Source organism: Panulirus ornatus, chromosome 33 (genome assembly GCF_036320965.1).
Source record: "Panulirus ornatus isolate Po-2019 chromosome 33, ASM3632096v1, whole genome shotgun sequence".
Lineage (NCBI taxonomy): Eukaryota > Metazoa > Arthropoda > Malacostraca > Decapoda > Palinuridae > Panulirus > Panulirus ornatus.
The window spans coordinates 19,399,902-19,420,699 of record NC_092256.1 but is presented as its reverse complement, the minus strand read 5'-3'; the positions used below and the strand labels follow the sequence as shown (position 1 = coordinate 19,420,699).

The 20,798-nt window shown below is 39.8% G+C and overlaps 1 protein-coding gene across 1 annotated transcript in view; it reads right to left on the bottom strand.

Annotated features, from left to right (window-relative positions):
• The window catches only part of LOC139759552 (limbic system-associated membrane protein-like), a 123,875-nt gene extending 114,845 nt beyond the window's left edge, over positions 1-9,030 (bottom strand). Inside the window, exon 1 of the mRNA XM_071681816.1 lies at positions 8,465-9,030. The gene's annotated coding sequence lies outside the window, so the exon portion shown is untranslated. The remainder of the gene's footprint in view (positions 1-8,464) is intronic.
• Between the last annotated feature and the right edge of the window lie 11,768 nt (positions 9,031-20,798).

The following is a 20,798-nucleotide window of genomic DNA, read 5'->3' as shown; positions in this document are numbered from 1 at the left end:
TGCCAGCTTAATATATTCTACTCATTGAATCAGAATGGCCCCATCTCCCCCCCATCTAGAAACAACGCGACCCACACCAGAATCAAATGAATTCCACACGACTCCTAATCTCGTAAGACACAATTGTTAGTAAAACTCAGATCACCACAGACAGAAAATTCCATTAACGAAATGAAAATCTAAAATGACGGTTCGTAAAAAGAAACAAGAGGATCCATAAAGTCATGGGGTTGACTCCCTTCCCCTTTATATTTCTAGACCTTTGATCCCAGAGTTACGCAACGCATCACCGCCACTCTCCCTGAACAGTGTGAGGACGGAGTTTGAAAAGCTGTGGCTCCAAGTGCCCATGTATCATCGTGTCAGGCGCCGGATGATGTGCCATTTCGTTGGGGGGGAATCAGTTTTCTATTTACGTAACGAAGTAACTGATGCTAACACGAGACAAAGACAAAAAAATAAAAGTCATGGATTATTTTTTTTTTCTTTTCTTGTTCTCGCCTGTTTCTGAAGTGTGGGATTTATCTCCCTCAGAGTCGAAATGATATTAATAGTATGCATGGGAACCATTTATTCATCACAGTGACGAGCAGACAAGCAGACAAGAAGATGAAAATTCCTCCTTTGGTCGATATTTATAGAATGATGTTTGTAGTGTTACTTTACATGATTTTCTTCATCCTCATTTTTCCTACAGTCAGAGGAAACTTTGTGCAATTTTTTCCATTGGGCACATACGTATTGCAGACCTTCATCTTCTTCTTCTTCCATAAGGACATTAATTGCTCCTCTGGAGACCGTGGAACTACACAGTCGAGCCAGGAAGAACAAGGAGCGAATTTCGAGATCTGGTCTCTCTGAAAGTGCCTAGCAAAGGCAAGAGAAGCTAAGAACGTATGGCAGCGGGTCGCACACCACTCACGACTGCTAACCTTAGCGAGATAGACACTCACGACTGCTAACCTTAGCGAGATAGACACCCGACTGTGGAACTAAAGACAAAATCGGGGTTAGCGTCCCACACGATGTAATAGAACTCTCCTTGTATATCCACAACGGGTTGATTGATCCTATCCAAAACTGATCGGCCTCCTTGCTTCACTGTGTCTTAATCATTTAACAGAGCTTGAGAGATATACCTCAGAGTACTAATCTATATCAGACGACGTCCACAGGATACTATTTGAAACAAATAATCAATGGAGAATCACTACGACGCTTCTCCAGGTATACATTCTACTGCATAGCGAGTGGCAAAACCCATATCAGGTCCGTCAGCAAACCAATACGTTAAGGATTTAGAGGCATCTATTGCCTCCGTAATGAGGCAGGTGTTCCCGACCTAAAATAACAAAACTGCAGAGGTTCATCCCACCCCTAATTATGAACCAGAGTTGGAAAGCTGTATACCTCTGGGTTACTAACGCTACAGAATAATTAGCCAAACACATAATGAACCGATCGGCCTGATTATATAACCAATGGCGAGTGTTTAGCATTTCCAGCTGGATGTAGACAAACAATTTACCAAAATAACCCCAGGATTTATCAAAATCATCGGCGATTGGGTCGTATTTCGCTGCGTGATATATGAGAAACAATACTTATTGAAAAGATGAACATATCCCACACACACACACACACACACTCACACACACACACACACACACACATCAACATAATACGAAACACACAAAAGAGAGCACCACTTAACGAGTACATCAAGACATTTGGAAAAAAAACATAAAACTAGTCATTCCACAGACGATGACATACCATAGTATCAACCCAGTCTAGCCTATACTCCTCACAGATTATCAATGATATTCGACACACTTCGGAGCCAATACTAATCCAAATGAACAGAAGATTCTCTAATATTTGACCTTCAGTGCCAGTTGATTTTTCAAGCTCAATATTCAGAAGTTAGATATGCTGTCGGTGAATATTACTTACTAGAAATGCTTTCAGTAAAAGCGTATATCAAAAGGCGAAACTATTCAGACTATTAAGAGGTAGAGGTCAACAGATCACTACGCAGTAGGGACCTTGTGGAGGGGTAGTAGTCAATACATCAGGCTATTACTTATGCTATTATCTGTGCTATTAGCAATGCTATTAGTTATGCTATGAGTTATGCTATTAGCTGTGCTATTAGTTATGCTCTTAGTTATACTTTGAGTTTCTCTTTGTTAGAGTGCTTGGTATGTTGGTGAAACGTTGGACGTACGCATCATGATCCCTGTGTGAATATACAAGCAAAATGACGTCGACATGAAAGTTAGAACATGCGTCAGACGGTGTTCTTCAAGATATAATTATGACTCACAAAACTTAATATATACATACATCATGAAATGTCTGTATATTCTTAACATGATCTTGAGGGAAAGAATATAAATTGTGCGTCATAAAATGTTCATAATATTCTCTTGAACGTAAACTACACCTCATGAAATGTTCTTTATAACTTCAGCCAGCCGAGTAGAGGACCTAAGATATGCGCCAGACATCCTTTCACAACATATTGCCGAAGCACAGGTCATAAGATACGCGTCATATAATGTCTTCTATTATAACTTAATATTCAGTCAACCTGTCGCTTATAAGTGAGACTATAAGCTCATAGCATTATATCTCAAACCAAAAGAAAAAAAAAATTTTCATCCAATGTCACAAATCAGTCGAATATGTCTTTTTAAATTGGATTTTTTGGTACGACGGTATCTCGAAACTTGGAAGACAACAGAAGACAATTACGAAAGAAGGGGAAGCCAAAGATATTCTCGCCTGATTAATTCGATAATTCTCTAAGTTCTCTGCGGATCCCGTCGTGCGATCAACATAAGTTTGATCTATAGCATCAGAGTAGAACAGGTTCTTTATCGAGTAAATTGATCATGTGAAACTTGACAAGATTTTGTATCTAAACTTAACTGGACGAACTAGTCAAATGAACTAAGTTTCATTTAAATATCTCTTTAAAAACTTTGTGCAGTACAGTGTTTAAATACTTCGGAGTTATAAAATTTCTGAATGCCGAGCTTGCGGGCAAATCCTCTTCGAAAATATCAATAAAAAAAAAAAAAGATACGAAATGACAAGATTTTTCACTTGGTTAGAATCTATTTTTCGCTGTCTCTGACAGCATTCGAAATATCTTTGAAAATGCAATGGGGTGAACTTCTTTCTTTTATGAATGCATGAAGTATTCGAATAAGCCCAGTTTTTACGTAAAGTATTTTCTCTCCAGATGCAGCAGTCTACACTGGTTTCCAAATTTCAGTTAAATACTTGAAATGGATCTGGAATGCACACACACACACACACATACACACACAAACACGCACACGCACACACACACACACACACACACACACACACACACACACACACACACACACGTGCGGGCGTACCAACGTAGTATTCAAGTGCATAATGTATAAACCATAGTATTTACATTGTATATCAAATTGTATCCTTGATGAATATATCTAAATGTACCTCATCCATGTGCTTATCCAAAACCCACCTCGATCTGAAGCTCTCGTATGATTAGTTAATTATTAACTAAGATGGCCTCCCAGTTCTGTAATATCTGTGATACCTTAACTGTGTATTTTCAACCGAAAGGCATCTTGAATTCAAGGAACTGATATGTTTTTATTTATTCAAACACAAACACGCAGACATAGATATATCTGGCTTTGGCTGGTGTGTGTGTGTGTGTGTGTGTGTGTGTGTGTGTGTGTGTGTGTTTGTATGCACATGTAGATGTAAAGATATGATACATATCCACAAGGTAAAGAGACGGGGCAACACGAGTGTAAAACTCTTTCCACTTAACACACAAAATGTAATCACAATAGTAAGAAATGGAAAAACAACATACCAGATAGAGATTACATTGCTGTGTTGTAATAATATGATTAGTGTTTACACTGCAGAAATTCTACACAGAAAAAAGAAATCCTGATATCTCTCCTTCACTTTGAGAGTTTGTGAATAAAAACATGAAAGTTAATAGTGATGAAGTTTATGAGAAATATGAATAACTGGGCTCTGTGGGTTTCCTCATTCAAGTATGAGGAATTCTTAACACGCAACGGGACCTCATGGTGAGCGTATACAAACCATTACTGTTATGAAATATAAATTTCTCAATCTTTGCCTTTTTATTATTATAATGAGTTTTTTCTCCTTCCTTTTTACCGCATTTGTTTGGGTTGTGGTTCTGCGGTGTAATGGCGTCTCGTGCTGTGATGTTTCTCTGTATCAGTGCCTCGCGCAGTGAATTCCCATTTTGCCAGTGCCTCACACTGTTGATGTGAGTGAAGCAGTGTTGTAACGCTGTGATGTCACACAGTAACAATGCCTCCCGCTATGATTTCTCACTGTAGCAGTGTCTAGAGCAGTGATGTCTCACTGTAGCAGCGTCTTGCACAGTGATGTCTCACAGAAACAAAGCCGCTCTGTGGTATCTAACTGTAGCAGCGCCCTTCCCTGCTGTGTCTCACTGTAGCAGCGCCCTTCCCTGCTGTGTCTCACTGTAGCAACGCCCTCCGCTGTGGAACACTGATGTCACTATAGCTGTGTTTAGCTCTATGTTATCACTGGAGCAGTGCCTCGCACCATGATGTCTCAATTTAAAGCAATTGCCCACGTCAAGCGCTTTAGATCGAAAGCTGTGTGAACACTATGCACTGTAATCTGTACACTCTACTCTGTAATACTCTGTAATCATTGTCACAGGAAGGCGCCATATTTGTTTCTAAATATTTCATAAAGATTCGGTCGTCCTGCGCGTAGGGAAAGAGGAATATCTTGGTATATTCCTCTGTCTGGCTCATGATATTTATAGCCGAATACCCTTTGTGTATTATAGAAGTTATTAGAATATTCATTTCATGGATCTGCCTAATGAATAGATTTATTCACATTCGTGTTGTACATACAAGCAGTACACAATGCATGCGAAATGATATTTGATATTGTAAATGCAATTTGAATAGATATCAACTACCTCATAACAGAGTTGTGTTTTTACGAATAATACAGAAAATTTCTTTAAAAAAAAAAGATAGATTCCTCAACGCAATGAATAGCATTAAGTGATAACAAAGGACTAAGATTCCATTTATCACTGTCATCGCATTCATTAGATGACATGCAAAGCTCATCTCTGTTTACAAGAGAAGGACTTGAGTGTATGAAGTATAAGTTTTGTATGATACAATGTATCATTACTACGTTGATATAAACGGTCAAGCACTATACGCGTTGCGTAGATGTTGCTGTACTTACCCCATCTCAATCTCGGTGGAACCAATAAGCAAGATTGCATAACACACGCTTCAAATGCAGCCAACATCGGTACGTACAATTTGATCAGTATGCCAAACATGTCTGTACGTTTGTTGGGTTTAATGGATGCTGATTGCCGAATGGGCACAATTAACTTCCCAAACACGAAGGTACGAGCTTCAAACACGATATTATAACCCTTAGGTATAATGGTATCGGCTGTGGCCTGACCCTTTAAAGGTAAGGTCACCTTTATGACACGTAGATGCGTGTTACATGAATGGAGGGAGAAAGAAGGAAGGGGAGACGAGGGGAGGAGATGTAAAAACGTGTGTGATGGAAGCTTAAGGGTTTGGTATCGAAGCCTAAACATCCAAGAGGAAGAGAGACGTGGATGCGATAGAACGATCGGGACCGATGTGGTATATGGGAGCGACCTACTGTCAAGAGGATGAAGTAGAGCATATGAAGCGCTATGGTGGGAAAAGCAACTATGAAACAGAACTGCCTGTGAAAAGCCTCCTTTGTTGATGCTCTATCTTCGTCAGTTGACGAGGCAGAGTACAGTCTAGTCAAAGGACTTCTCGTTTCAAAGAAGTCTATTCTGTTCCCTCCCCTACTGAATGTATAGCCAAGCCTTGGACCTGCAGCAACCCTGGATCAGACAATGTGGCTCCCTGGGATTATGTTATGATAGTAATGATAATGATAATAATGATAATAATGATAATGATGATAATGTGTGTGTGTTATTTTCACACGTGGTTGCCATTATCAACCTAAACAAGAGGAAACATGGAGAAATGAGAAAACAAATGAGTGTCGTCTCAACTCACGCAGGCGGAGAAGTGGCGAGAAAAAAGAGAGAGACATAGAAACGACAGATCTGATAAGAAATATATTTACTCAAATGTAAGAAGTAAATAGGATTAAATCGTCCATCAAGGGGAGAAAATCAGGGGATTGGGTGATAACGCCGCTCCTTTGTTGTCACACAGTGGATTTTGAAAGTGAGTAGATGCGAGAGTACATGAGAAAGCCAGATAACAAAAGAGCTGATGATCTATGACCAGATTCTCTATTGGGGTACAGTATACATGGGAGTATACGGGTAAGATGGATGACTGAGGACCTAATAGTCTGTACCGAGCCTGTCTGTTGGAGAACATTGCATAAGGATAAGTGGGAAAACTAGATAACAAAAGACCTGATGGTCTTTGACGAAGTTATTCACTGGAGGACAGTACATGGTTTATGATTGGATTACCTAATGGGGGACATTACGTGGGATACACGAAAGTCAGGTCACAAATCTGATATCCCAGAGAAATGTTATCTGTTGGAGGACGGCATTAGTATCCCACATTCCTTACATAATAGATGGGGAAAGTATGATACTGGATCATGACCCATCAGCCTCCATGATTCTACTATCCCCAACCGGTATTCATGTTGAGATGGATACATAACATTGATAGAAATAATGATAATGATGGTGTTCCTGTTGTATGCTTTCCTTTACTGCCCCTTTTCAAATCGATAATGCAACTACTTGTTACTGTAGAATGATAAGGATAATCAGCATCACCAAAATCTTGAATATTCATAATGGTTTTGTGTGTCTATGTAAAGAAAAGAAATGAGTTCAAGGGCGGCCATCCATGAAACTGGCTTAGTAAAGATATGAGTATGTGAAGCTAAGGGTGTACTGAGGACTGCACTAAATACGAAATTATGTAAACTAGGTTCAAGGAGGCCTTGAACGTAGCTATGTAAAGATAAGAGTATTATGACGAAGGTGTACTGACAAATGGTATAATGAGCTTAGCTTTAGGGGGATAAGGATTCCGTGAGGACGAGGGTATTGGGTAAGTGAGGATGTTGTGAAAAGATAAGGATCTAGTGAAGACAAGGGAGGCTGTAAATTAGGATGTTGTCATCGTGAAGAAAAGTGTGGTGAAAATGAACTTCATGGGAATATAAGGGTGTAGTGATCATAAGGGTGTAGTAAAGATGATGGTATGGTGAAGATTATGTTGTGTTGAAAATGAAAGTTAGCGAGGATGAGAATGAGATAATTCAGTATAGTGAAGATGAGGGTGTAGTGAAGACAAGTCTATTTGACTTGACCCCCAGGTTGATATAAGTTAGGGCAAAGACAGTTCGAAGAAGCTAATAATGATATTGATAACGATTATAATTGAAAAAAGATTAATAATGATAATACTAATAATGATTATAACTATGATAACAGTTATAGTAATAGATAAATCATGATGATAATCAATGATAATGATAATAATAATAATAATAATAATAATAATAATAATAATAATAATAATAATGATAATAATAATAATAATGATAATAATGATAATAGTAATAATAATAAAAAGATATCAGCAGTATCTGTAATGATACCAATGTCGTAAATGGCAATATCTTGTCGTCATGTGGTCAATATTGTCATCACTTGCATGTCAAATTATCATTATAATGTCGGTACATCTTTCGCCAACCGCGTTCTTTTCAAGTAGATCCAAATAGTCTAAATAACAATGATAATCATCTGGGAATTAGGCTGCCGGACTGAACGGCTTTCGACACGTAGTTAACATAATCTGGATACTACATGATTTAAAATCATCGAATTGAATATCAGAGAAAAAAGAATATATATATATATATATATATATATATATATATATATATATATATATATATATATATATATATATATATATACGCACATTTATCTGTACTGAAACCTTCACATAATCTGTTTCCGTGGATTATGCTGAAATAATGCTTGGATCCCGCATACAACGATGGTTTTACACCAGTGACAACAATCAAACATGAGCGAGTCTTTTCTTTCTCATATTTTCTCTGTGTGTACCTCGCTGTCTAAGGAGAGCAAAAGCTTTATTTCATACCGCAAGACACAAGTGTTTAAGGTCTGTTGTTATGTGCGTGTGGAAGCTTAAATATTTCTACTTCCCTAAGAATCACAAATAAATCCTTCCTTTCTATACCGCTGCAGTGAGTGAGCTTGAAATGCTCCTCCGCTAGTGCAGTGACAGCAAAACACATGAATGCATTATTTACCACTACAGGTTTAGGAACTGTTAATATACAGGGATCAGACCTTGAGACTTACCAGTGGTGGCTAAACTGATTGCACAGCTCAAGGCCCAGACGACCCGCATGTCCAACCACATCTTCCTAGGATGGTCGCTTAAGACCAGACTGATCGTAGATACGTTTAACAATCTTAAGACTTTCGGACAAAGTTGACGATTCGCTCCCTCTTCTTTCCCAGCTCACGCTCCAGGATAGTCAATACTTTCCTCACTTAGCTATCTTCTTTTTTTTTTCTTTTCAAACTGACTTTTTGTCACTTGTGGTCACACTTTCACAACATCCATGGCAATCTTTTATCTTTTTTTTTTTTTTGAAAGTCTGGATTACGTGGGAATTATACGCACTTTTCAGCTGCAGCGTTACTGTAATAAACTTTTTTTTTTGATCCGGTGAGAGAGAGAAAAAAAAAGGGATAATCAAATATCCTTTGAGACGACTTGACTGGCAGAAAACATCGTTAAGTAGTTCGTGATTATAAAGGTGAAGGTAGCACTGTCCTGAAGCCCCTTCGACACTGAACAGAAGACTAACGGTAAAGCTGCGGGAACTTGGAGACAAGCGGAGTACAACCTCCCTCTTCGGAGCGTGGCGGCCAACTGTCGAGCTCTGAGCAGTAACGGGGGGGAGAGTTGGACGGCCGGCCCTCGCTGCTTATTGGCTGCCTACGAGACCCCCGGTCGGGTTAGTCAACGCACCAGGACCTCGCCAGGGCAAAGTGCTGTTGTAGTACACTCGAGGGAAGGAACCAGAGGTGCGAGAGGCCTCCATCGACAGCCCCTCTTCGATGGCCAAATGTAAACACCCCGAGGGAGAACCGATACGATCTCAAAATGATGGACGAACGAGCTGTGACGTCATTACGGATAATCAATTCGACCATTTCATGGGATCACTCTCTACTGAACAATATATTTGATAATAGATTCATAATGGAATTTTATATTTCGAATTAATAGTGTATAAATTGTGTATTTCCATAATCTTTCGTTGTCATTGAATTGGTTGCCTATTAGAACAATTTATCGTTGCCCTTCTGCTATAACCCATGCACAGAACTGTCGTTACGGTAATTATCATGCGCGATGGTTACGTCTCCACGATCATTGTGACCTTTGAATACGACGATGCAACCCTTGGGCATGAAGGCGTGACCTTTGACCTGACGCCTACTCGCCTGGTCAGAGGTGACGCTGGAGAAAAATACAAATATAGAATTTTGCTTCGTATTACCCAGTCAATAATCTTCATACATAGACCAGGGAGTCACATGGAGCTTAATCCAGATGCTAAAAGTTTCATTCGCACTAACCATCATTATGATTGGCTCTCTCTCTCTCTCTCTCTCTCTCTCTCTCTCTCTCTCTCTCTCTCTCTCTCTCTCTCTCTCTCTCTCTCTCTCTCTCGTCTTAACCTGGTTAGCTACTTCGCCGTGGTGTGTATATATGGGACAGGGTATCGAAATTTCAGTTTTGATGGTGGCCGATGAATGAGTCGTAGAGGTATTTATATATATTTGACATGATATTCACCATTCTCTGTGTTATCTTCACTTATAGATTATAAGTACGTTTCACGCGTAAACAGAAGACAACTTCGAAATATAGTACAGTAAACTCATTGCTAAAAACCATTGGTAAATGATGTTATCAAGTATTTTTCACGTTTGTTACAACTTTATCTGGTCTGCAGGTAAAATCAAATCATACCTCAATCCTGCGACGCTTAAAGCAGCTATTGAAGTTAGTCTTTTAAGGCATTCTTTCTTCGGAACAAAACATAGAATGATTAGCCTAATCCTCTTGCACATTAATCGAAAAAAAAATGACATGTGGGAATATCAGATCTCCTCCTTCATTTCCCTGAGCTAAAATAAGAAAGCGAATGGCCTCGACCTTGCTCCTGATAAAAGCCAGGGTATGAGAGCACTCCACCAGTGAATGTCAAGACATCCTCTGGGTTACGAAAGAGGAAGACCTCAGGTGTAGAACCCTGTTGTGATGCAAAGTGGTGGCAATTGACCTAGAAATTTCTTGGCCTTCAGTTGAATCATTAATCAAGGCCGAAGCGGATCAATGCCCCTCCCCCCCAGATAGTTTGAGCTGTCACCCTCCTCAAGTATATCATATCACAGGATAACACCAAGCCAGATCTCCTCAATGACCAAGAAGACTCTAATCTCAGAGGTGAGGGCGGAATCTACACACTACAATATCACACTGTAGAACATATAAATGTTAGCATCCTGAAGTATATACTATAGTCACGTAGAACAACAGCGTATTTTTCAAGCCCAGCCGTAAAGAGGGTCCTGGCTTTTGCAGGAGCCTGCGATGCATTTCCTTCTTCAGTCTCCAGGTAGAAGAAGAGAACAAACTTAAGAGATGGAAGCCAGGCAATAAAACACGGTCTCCATTTCCGTGTCTAGATAGAAACGTGGCTGATCGACAAGGAACTCGATGTTGCCTCACAAATGGCCTTCTGTACCCGGGGTTTTTGCCTGGGTTGAAGGTTTAGAGAAAGAATTAATGAAATTATGTCCGGTGAAGAAAATGGAATTAGATCACAGTTCTGGAAGGCAAGCTCCACAGAACAGAAGGACGTCTGTCCATACCTGGGACACCCAGTGTAGATATGAATAGAGGTAAATGATGATGCATATACACAGATAGTTAGATAGATAGATAGATTGATAGATGGACGGATGATAGATAGATTTATGATGTACACACACACACACACACACACACACACACACACACACACATATGGAAAGAGAGGGAGAGAGAGAGAGAGAGAGAGAGAGAGAGAGAGAGAGAGAGAGAGAGAGAGAGAGAGAGAGAGATGTCCTCAAACAGACGAAGATAGCTAGTCAGAGACATATAGGAATACATACAGAAGATTCAGCATGACTGAATATTATCAAAAGTTTTTTCGTGTTGTGGAAAATGAGTTTAACATTCATGGAAAACTTTCTACTGTATAAAGCCTCTTATAACGTAATGACGTACACAACGGGCGTCTTCCACCTTTGTTACATAACGAAAAGAAATGGTCGTGTCTCAAAGCTGAAGTAGATAAGATGGAACAGCCTGTAATTTTCGAGCGAAATTTGAGCTCTAGTCACAAATTTATGAGGAAGTATACCATACTTGTGTTATCATTTATCGCACTACCTTTTACTCTTTATTTTCTTTATCAGAAGTTATAATACTTCGAGCAACTGTAGCCTTACGGAATATATATGGTTATGACCGACATATTTCAGTGATGGTCGCCTCATACAAAATACCAATAGGAATGCTTAATGATGAATGTATCATTAATTGAAAATTATATATATATATATATATATATATATATATATATATATATATATATATATATATATATATATATGCGAATAAAGTGCATTTGAACGCGCACCTTCATACACCATACAAACTTCTAACAGCCAGGATCGAACCAGTACCCCTGTGTAGCGCTCCCGCCTGCAGGGGTCCCGGGCTCGATCCTGGCTGTTGGAGGTTTGTATGATATATATATATATATATATATATATATATATATATATATATATATATATATATATATATATAGAGAGAGAGAGAGAGAGAGAGAGAGAGAGAGAGAGAGAGATTCCTATTCTATACATATTCGCCATTTCCCGCATCAGCGAGGTAGCGTTAAGAACATAGGATTGAGTCTAAGAGGGAAAATCCCTTTTTTTGGAAAACAGAAAAAACGGGAGGATTTCCAACCCCCCGCTTCCTCTCCTTTTGCTCTCCTTCTACGACATTCAGGGAATACGTGGGAAGTATTCTTTCTCCCCTATCCCCAGCTTAAGGAATGAGCAAATGAGATGCGGCATTTTCGCTTGTACGTACAGGAATCCTATCTAGTATCTTTAGATATGATATAGCATGATGTATCCAAGTCCCTCCTATCGCTCACACCCGCGAGATAAGGTTATCTTAAACATGTCTGCTTGAGTGGCTTTGGCAAAAGTAAAGTTTTATCAACCTCAAAGAAACATCTTGGGGGGAAAAAGTTAAATTCAGGCTAACCCCTCCCACCTCTCTCTCTCTCTCTCTCTCTCTCTCTCTCTCTCTCTCTCTCTCTCTCTCTCACACACACACACACACACACACACACACAGCCCAAGTAAGGTCTTGTCAGGATGGATAAGGTTGGTTAGGTCTGGAAGTAAGTTTTAATTGAATCCAAAATCCAACAGCACCAGAGATAGAAACTTAACCCATTACCAGCTCCAGTGCTTTCCATCGCTGACGTCTCCCGTGACAAGAGACGAGGAAACCAGCTCTTCTAGCCTCCACTAGTTCTGGTGTGTGCTGGCAGTGGAGACGAACTGTCACCACTGGTGTCTGTATCTAGTGGGTAAGCAGGTTCATGGGGGCTGGGGGAGAGTGTCTGTATCCAGTGGGTAAGCAGGTTCTTTGGTTGGGGTGAGGATAGGGATTATCTGACTCCCTTTCTGCAAGGGAGGAGTAGTGCAGGTTGAAGACGATCATGAAATAGGAATGCACCTGCATCCTACGAGCTCTCTCTCTCTCTCTCTCTCTCTCTCTCTCTCTCTCTCTCTCTCTCTCTCTCTCTCTCTCTCTCTCTCTCTCTCCTTCAAATCGATGCTAATCAAGAGACTTTCTCATGACCTTCTCTTATGGAAACTCGTTTTTCTACCGTTTTCTATTTTTTTTCCCTTTTCTTAACCACCTTGTCTTCCTCCTCCTCCAAGTGCCGCTACAGGCCAGGTCACCTATTCGGGAATACACATTTCCATCTTTGTTCGTGTCAAGAGATCTGGTCATGCCTTCTACGTCCTTGGCCCTTAAGCACGCCGAAATGCCACTACTATCTTTTTGCTTCGAGATTCGGCATCTTGTGAAGTTTCTTCTAATTGCATCCATTCAAATCGCAGGACCAATTAGGCGATGATCTGATAAAACTCGCCTTAACACTGCGAGTCTTTTCGGCCATGCACTTGCATGACTGCCTCAAGCACTTCATTCATAAGTAATGCCATGCACGGCTTTTATAATCATCAAAGCATCGTGGCTCAAAAATATCACCTCGTATCCATCAACATTACCTGCCTGCCTGCCAACAGACTTAATGACTTCAATTAAAATGAAGAAGTATTACGTTTCCATTTGTCTATTACAGTAACTGGGGGAAGGAACCTCCCCTCTCTTTAACCTCCTGTTGACCTAGCCGAAGACACAGAAATGATCAGCAAAAGGAGTGATAAGAACCGTGGGCTCCCACAGCCCATCCCAGCACAACCCAGACCATAAAGCATCTCCTTCTTCAGGAGTGAGTGATAACCTCCCCGCTCTTCCCCGGAGCAGTCTCCTCTGAACACGATGGAATAGCCTTCCAGCACGAGGGGTCGCCCCTCCCCGTGTATGATGGCCTGGGCTTTTTGACTCGCCTTCTTCTTTTGAGGGTCAGGTCAAGAGGTCAGCCCATCAATGCGTAGGGTCGTGTCTTCGTACTCAAGGAGTGTGAAAGAAGATGCACACACACACACACACACACACACACACACACACACACACACACACACACTCACAAAACTCACACATGTGTGTGTGTGTGTGAATCGCGTTTGGTAGAGCACTTGTGTCTGGAGTGGTGTCACCAGTTCCACGAGACCGACTTAAATCAATAGCCTTAGACTGCAGTACTCTTGCCCCAGTACTCTCCCAGGACCTAACCCGGTTATTCTCACACATTCACAATTTTCTTTTCCTGAGACAAATAAAGAATATGTACACCTCCAGCTATACATATACGGAGATGGTGTAAGAACTCATACATGCGATAGTAACTGATGTGGTTATTAGGATACATAATTCTCCAGCCCTCATAATTCCACAGCCCTCACCATTACCTCATATTCTTCAGCATTACTCCGACCCTCCTCACCACTAGTTCCTCACAATCATATGCTGCCGTGTGATGATATCGAGTGGTAATGGACAACGAAGACTCCCATTCGTTTATTGCACGATATAAACTCTAAATATATATATATATATATATATATATATATATATATATATATATATATATATATATATATATATATATATATATATATATATATCCATTAAAAGGCAACAACTTCTTTGTGACATACATTAATCTAAACCTTGGGTAGAGTTGTCCACTCTCTCATTCCCCCCCTTACGGCATGTGAGCTTCTTAGACCAACCCCCCCAACCCCCACCCCCACCCTACCATTCCAGAGAATGGTACGCGTCTCTCCAACTTGCTAATTCCAGCCCAACGACAAATGATTACGAATAAAGCAGTAAACCCCAGGGTACCCTCTCCCACAGCCGGTGAATTGAGGATCTGTCTTCAGACACGGTTAACATTGCAATGGAAGAATTCTTGATATTGCTTTCCCCCAAATAAAGGGATGATTCATTCCATCATCATCATCAGCAACAAAAGAAAAAAAAAAGAAAAGATATATTGGCCATCAGCTGAAATTTTTAGCCCACGTTACGAGCTGTAGTTCAATATACAATTCCGGCAAAGCTCTCACGCAGAAATAATTGTCTCATGCGTAATTAGGCAAATAAAACAATGAAACTGCACGACAGCACATGCAGTTACACACACACACACACACACACACACACACACATCCACACTAGAAATATAGAATCTTTTTTCAGTACTTTCAAGTTAACCTGTATACTTTCCTAATTAAAGTTGGACAGCATAAACGCTACATGTTAACTGCGTTTTAATTGTGAGTCAGGGTTGTTATTTTGAGTCAAGGTTGTTAGTACCTCATCATAACAGTTATGAGAGAGAGACAGAGAAAAAAAAGAATTTTTAACACCAACATTATCCATTACCATTACGAAAATTGCTCTAAAGATTAGAGTAAATTACTTAAACTGCTTAATATCTTTTACGCTTATGCGGATCTTAACTACATGTAGAACTGACGTGGGAGAGAGTGAGAATGGCCTTTGTTCTGAAGATCAGACAGAGGATATGTCTCATTAATCTGATGTCAAAGTAACTGAAAGACAGAAGTGGTAATACCGTTCATATATATATATATATATATATATATATATATATATATATATATATATATATATATATATATATATATATATATATATCTATATATATATATATATATATGATAGAAGTCCACACACATACATACAAACGCACACACACACACACACACACACACACACACACAAAATATATATACATATTTTCTTAACTGTAAGGGTCAGTATAGCCTGCAGGATCTCAGAGTGATTACTGCTGAATACAGTAATCAAGATAATTCAACGCTCTGCCGTAAGAGAAAGATAAAAAAAAAATTACATATGAAAAAGTTCTAAACTTGAGCAGAACTTTAGGCCAATTAACCAACTGTAATCGGAAAAAGTTTAATTCTACTATCGCCAAGGGACAGTAAAAAAAGAATCAAAACTTCTAATACATAAACAAGTGAAATGTGAAGGAGTCAATAAACGTATACTACAAATAGAGGCATAAAAAAAAGCTTCCCTACATCAAAAATAGATTACACTTTAACAATATGTAGACCAAGTTTTGCAAGAACGATAACCATGAATTACCCCGATAAACTATTTCCTAATAACGGGAAAAAAAAGATAATCATGTCTTATACGAACATTTTCCATTAAGGGTCTGTGATTTACGCTAATGTTTCCAGTAAATTGTTTTGATAGCTTAATATAGTTTGTATTATAGTGATTCTGATAGTTGTGTAGTTCAGGTGGAGAGCAATGATACTGACTTTGTTTTGAAGGTTAATGATCAGTGCTCATATATATATATATATATATATATATATATATATATATATATATATATATGTGTGTGTGTGTGTGTGTGTGTGTGTGTGTGTGCGCGTGTGCGCGTGTATGTTTGCATAAGACATGAAGGTCTTTCTGAAGCATTGATAACTGAATAAATTATGAAGTGGCTACGTAGAGGAAGTGAACATTGAACATTGGTAGAAAGATAACACAAAATGTGAGCTACGGCCCAATCTTACGAAGAGATTCTGAGGAAGGGAACTGCAAAACGAAAAGAAAGAAAATACTGAAATGTCTTGAGGCGATTAAAGACTGGTGAGAGCCCCGAGGAAATAATAGGAACGTCAGTGTTGGCGCAGCCGTCTGGCTATGATTAATACATAGAATGTTTCTACCGCCGCATCACTGCCTTTAACTAGCCTCATATCAACGTCGAGCTAATATCTTATCCACATCTCTTCTCTGGAAGCCTCATTGAACCTCCCACAGGCAGGTGGTGTCTACGGCCAGGGGGACGTGATGCCATCTGCAGGAAAATGGATCAGCCATTCTGGGTTATCTTTTGACCTATGGTGAAGACAATATATTTTTGCATCCACCGTCATACTGTGCCTCTCGTCGGTCTTCGATCGTCATGGAAGTAGAGGTGAAGCTTTAGACGAGGGAGGTGATGCTCTCAGTCAATTCAGGAGGATAAACAGAAAGGCAAGAGTACCACACAAAGTGAGAAGGAGAACGGGGACTACAAAGTGTGAGAGAGAGGAGGGGGCTGTACACTATCCTTTTCGTACACACACACACACACACACACACACACACATACACACACACACACACACACACGAGATAGATAAAATGACTGTGAGAGGGAACTGAAAGAGAGCAACAGCGGCTCTCCAGCCACGCACAACCTCGAGCCTCATCTCTGTAGTAATCACTCCGCTCACGGAAGATCCGTGATGAGATCAGAATAGCAGCCACGTGAAAGTAAAACTATCCATTTTGCAGATCATCATTCCTGATGAGAACGTAAATTATGACAAATGCACGACAGCCTGTGATCACTGGGAACTCAGGTCATGCACTGGTCTTCAGGAGCGATGAAGTCGTGGAATTTAATGACTTCATTGAGGAAGGAACATCAGCCTTAAATTTCGCCAAAGAAGGCTCTAGGAATATGATCAAGATGATATATGTATAAGCTTTCGATCGTAGATTGATACCGACAGTATACCAGTGATATATCAATAGAGTAGCATTATCATAGTGTGAGAGTATCAGTATTATACTGATACTGGATGAAGGATCATTGGAAACGTATCATCCACACTGACAGACGTCTATCTCTCTGACCTATTGGAAAAACCGTAATTGATCAGAATGCTATAAAAAGCGAGGTGTGTCTGTGTCTGTGTGTGTGTGTGTGTGTGTGTGTCCATGCATCTCTATGTATACATGAAATTATAACGATCATATATGAAAAGAAGAGCACATGTAACTTTCAGTTAAGCTTATTTTCGGCTCAAATTGTGATACCATGAAGTTAAGTACAAATGCACTCTCTCGGTTGAGCATGGAGCGTCTTCTTTTCCTGTGTTACCCTTGGAAGAATCAAATACATATTCCATTAGCAGAAATAGTTAACCAAACATATACACTTAATCCTTTGCTTTTCGTAGTATGAATAGCACTCAGACTACATTAGAATACACCTGCTTGTGAAACTTAACATGATTTCTCAGGTTTCACTGCAAAGCTACCCCGTGATATATATTTTCCTTTAGCTATGGACACTGCATTGGCTTCTCTGCTGTGTCAACAAGCATATGTTTTCTTAGAAAGAAGAGAAAAAAAAAATGCATGTATGAAAATGTCATTTACCCGCATGTAAACCTTGAAATACGTTTGTAAAGGACTTTTTACGTAGACTCTGTGAGATACTCACATTGCGTTCTGAGCTCTGAAAATATCTTCCTGTTTGTTTGTTTGTTTGTGTGTGTGTGTGTGTGTGTGTGTGTGTGTGTGTGTGTGTATGTGAAATCTCTCGCTTGACCGGCTACCTCTCTATTTCCGCCCATTATCTATGACCATTTGAGCACAGTAATTGCTTTTATCCTCAGATAAATCTACATACAGTCTGCTGAACTATGTTTGCATGCAAATGATTTAGTGCCTCTGGCATGCTAGCATTGTCGAGGTTCATATATGAATATTCAGACCCTTGGCTTTTCATATATATTTTGAGCAGGAGAGGGAACATGGCACGCGACATGAATGATCTGTCTGGGAACAAGATGTTAGTGTCATTATGAAGAAGAAAATTATTAAATGCTCCTTTTTCTTACGTCGTTATCCATCAATGTACACTGAAATGTATCATCCTTATATTCCTAACGCCTCCATGATACACGGGAGATACACATGACCAGTAGTGTATGATACGTAGATGTATGATATGTAGACGCTTCATCACATCAAAGACGAAGCTGAGGTGTTCACACACGAGAATTGTAGTGCACAGTGTATGGACTTTATACCACAGACGTTAACATAAGACATAATTTCTCCATCTTTATTCCAAATCATTCACCTATTGGAAGAAAGAACAGGTAAAGGAACACCTGTAATTATCATCTTGTGAGTTTTGAGTGAACTTGTATCTTACTTGTATTGTACTGTATAGTCATAAACATGACGGTACGACCCATGGGTGTGATAACTTGGCCTTTGACCTGAAGCCTAAGGATCAGATTAAACGTCACAGTTACCATACGCAAGGAGGTAGTAATATCTTTATGCTCAGGAGTCGTTCCGTCGTGCTCAAGGTTCGTGCCGTCGTAATCAAGGGTCGTGCCGTCGTACTCAAGCGCCGTGCCGTCGTGCTCAAGGGTCGTGTCGTCGTAATCAAGGGTCGTGCCGTCGTACTCAAGCGCCGTGCTGTCAGGCTCAAGGGCCATGCCGTCTTGCTCAAGGGCCATGCCGTCTTGCTCAAGGGCACTACCGTCTTGCAAAAGACGTTCAGAAGTAACATAAGCGTCGAATGTCACTCAAATTCATCCTACGTATAGAAAAATGATTTTTTTGCTTAAATCATATCATATATTATATGTCTCCAACATGGAGAAGGCACCAACGGCCAGCCCCGGGCCACTCCGGCATAATGATGGTAAAGTCTTCCAACATAATCATACAAGAAGAGTTGCTGGAACATAGCATACCCAGTGCTTGTGGGAAATACAAACTTCCTCACTTCCCTGTATGAGGAAACTTTCCTTAAATAACTTTATGAGACTCTCCAGCCTCAGCTGAATGTATCCCATGAAGTTCGTTGTTACTTGTAGTACTGCAAAGACTTGATAAACTTGATCCATCTGGTTATTCCAGAAGTCATTATATCGGTGCGAAAGTTATCGTATTATCTAGTCTGCTGTGTGAGTCATTGATCGTATCCACGTCACTAACGTGAGTCATTTATCGTATCCACGTCACTAACGTGAGTCATTTATCGTATCCACGTCACTAACGTGAGTCATTTATCGTATCCACGTCACTAACGTGAGTCATTTATCGGTCAGTAACTTCCACTTGACATACTTTTCTTATAGCTTTTCCTTAACTTATAACTGCCGATTGAAACAGTCCATTTATAGTTTTTCCTTTCTTGCTTATGGCTGCCAGTGGAACTACCTTACTTATAACTTTTCCTCATTTACAACTTGAACTTATAACTTTTCTCCGTCCGTTCTCCCGTAAGATGAAAGGTCTTAGTCTATCTTGGGCCGTAATGACTCTCTTGCTCGTTCTCTTCATGTCTATATCAACTCCTTCGATAGCTAATTTACTTTCTCCTTTTCCGAAGAATTCTTCCCTCAAATCAACGATGATCAAAGAGTCTCTCTCTCTCTCTCTCTCTCTCTCTCTCTCTCTCTCTCTCTCTCTCTCTCTCTCTCTCTCTCTCTCGCCAGCTTCTTTTCCCCGGAAACTCATTTTAATGGAGATTTTTCTTCTTTTTCCCCGTGACAAGTGCCTCTCTACCCCAAGAAGCCTCCAAATTCTCCAAGACATCATCTACCATCATTCTTGGTGAAGGAGTTTGTTTGGCTTGATTCTCTGGATTCGATGGGACATTATGTCTTGTGGTATATCATTGCCTGAAGCTGACTTTTTACTCAAATTCAACTTTTTTTAACTGACTTTTAACGTAGTTTCAAATTATTTTTGCTTTTTTTTCGTCTTTGAAATGAATTCTAAATGGCCTCGTCCAACTGGATCAATGAACGCATCATAAGGCACTATATAACTGGGCCAAATTTTTTTGGTATTTTCTCAACTAAATCAAAGGATTGGTACTGGAAGATGTAATCAACGGATCACTGTAGGAAAATGTAATCAGAGAATCACGATAGGGGGAATGTAATCTGAAGATCAGTTTAGAGAAATGCAATCAGCTGTGTGGAAAAACTCTTTCTCCTCTACTTCATCTCTTTTTTTTTTTGTCTGGGG